The sequence below is a fragment of the Grammomys surdaster genome, unplaced genomic scaffold (assembly GCF_004785775.1).
Source record: "Grammomys surdaster isolate TR1022 unplaced genomic scaffold, NIH_TR_1.0 126133, whole genome shotgun sequence".
Classification (NCBI taxonomy): domain Eukaryota; kingdom Metazoa; phylum Chordata; class Mammalia; order Rodentia; family Muridae; genus Grammomys; species Grammomys surdaster.
Window position 1 is genome coordinate 6208830 of NW_021620941.1, and position 2031 is coordinate 6210860.

The following is a 2031-nucleotide window of genomic DNA, read 5'->3' on the forward strand; positions in this document are numbered from 1 at the left end:
TGACCTGTCCCCTGAACTTTCACCCAGCCGATATCCTGTTCTGAAAAATATCTGTATTCCCCCTGAACACCCACATTCCAGTGTCATCCCCTTCCCCACATCCTGCCTTTCTGTGTTTATAACCCCTGTGTGAATAAGTATAAATTACAATTTGAAAAAAATTTTATATATATATATACATATATATATAATATGTAATATATATGTAATAAATATGTAATAAATATGTAATAATATATATGTAAAGAAAAAACTACGCTAGAACCAACTTATTCATCATCATCATCTTCTTCATCTTCCTCTTCTTCCTCCTCTTGCTCATCCTTTTCATTCTCATCATCATCTTCCTCTTCCTTCTTTTTCTTGCTCTTTTCAGCCCTGACTACCCCCCTTTTTTGCCACATCAGGTTTTCCTTTAGCTCTGTAGGCAGCAATATCCTTCTCATACTTCTCCTTCAGCTTAGCAGCCTTCTTCTCGTAGGGCTGCTTGTCGTCTGCTGTAGTGTTGTTCTACATCTCTCCTAGCTTCTTTGCAATATCACCAATGGATAAGCCAGGATGCTCACCTTTGATTTTTGGGCAGTGCTCAGAACAGGAAGAAGGCCTAAGGAGGCCTCTTGGGTGCATTGGGGTCCTTGGAGCCTCTTTTTGGTCTCCCCTTTGGGGGATGTAGGTTTTCATTTCTGTTTCATAACGAGCCTTGTCAGCCATATCTTTAAATTTCCCCTTTTCTTTAGCAGGCATGGTCTTCCACCTCTCTGAGCACTTCTTGGAGAACTCTAAGAAGTTAACAGAAGCATCTAGGTGCTTCTTCTTGTGCTCCTCCCGGCAGGTTTGCACAAAGTATGCATATGAGAACATTTTGCCCCTCGGCTTTTTAGGATCTCTTTTGCCCGTGTTTAGTTGATTTTCCTCCGTGAGGCACAGAGCGGCCCAGGCCCGTGCGGCTCTTGCTTGCCCCGGCGCTGTCTCTGTGCACTGCGATGGCTGTGAGAGCGGGAGCCAGGCGCAGCTTCCTCACTCTCCCCACTCTGTAACATCACTCCTCCTCTCTCATTCTTTAAGAATCTGGAAATGTGCGGGCATTTTCCGTCTCTCCAAAAGCCTTCAGCTTCCTGGAGACTTCAGCTGGCTTTGTTCCTGCTTGCCAACTGCTAAGCTCTTCTTTTCCTTGTAACACCTAGCCAGGCCGCCAAGAAAAATAAACACATTCTGTTAGAATCCTGTTTTTCCAGCTCTCCCCTGGAGGCCATAAAGGATGTTCCACGCATGCGTCCTCAGACTTGTTGTAGGCAGCACATTGATCAGACACGAGTCTTCTGCCGCGCAGCCCACTATCAGCACAGAGGTTTGGGCTGTAGATTTAAAGCAAAAAGAGACCTGTTATGGATTCCTCCATGACTTAGCAATAGAGCACATGGGTGTTGTGGCAGAAACCCCAGGGTCACCATTGCATTGCCCCCAGTACTGCTGTACAGCCTGGCAGAGGGCCTTGGGATTTTCTACATGGCACAAAAGACTCAGGAGCCATTAAGTGTCAGCTGACCATCTGAAAACTGAGCATCCATACTGTGACCCCATCCACGGCCTGCCTCATGGGTTTAGAAATGAGTCCTTCCCACAGGAAGAGGACTAAAGAGAAAAGTGAGCACATGGCATCCTTCTGTATGAGGACATCTCCCACAAACGTTGTTGACCAGGAAGTCCCTTGGCATGATGGGAGCCGAGGTTGCAGAAAGTTACAGCCTCTTCCCTGTAGGTGGGTGCTCTGGGTGTGGACTGGAATGTGAACTGTCTATATTTACACTCAAACTGTGAAGTGCAAGGGCTGGAGAGATTGCTTCCTGGGTAAAGTACTTGCTATGTAAGCACAGGCCCTGAGTCAGGTTCCCAGCATCCAAGTAAGATTCAAGCAATGGTGTCATCTCAGTGCCGAGGAGGCAGAGGCGGTGCCTCCCGGTGCTCCCTGGCCAGCCAATCTAGCTGAAAGAGCAAGCAGCAAACTCCAGGTCCCATGAGAGATCCTGTCTC

General features: G+C 47.1%; 1 pseudogene; it reads right to left on the reverse strand.

Annotated features, from left to right (window-relative positions):
* Window positions 1-269: 269 nt before the first annotated feature.
* LOC114612167 lies at window positions 270-1597 on the reverse strand (annotated as a pseudogene).
* Between the last annotated feature and the right edge of the window lie 434 nt (window positions 1598-2031).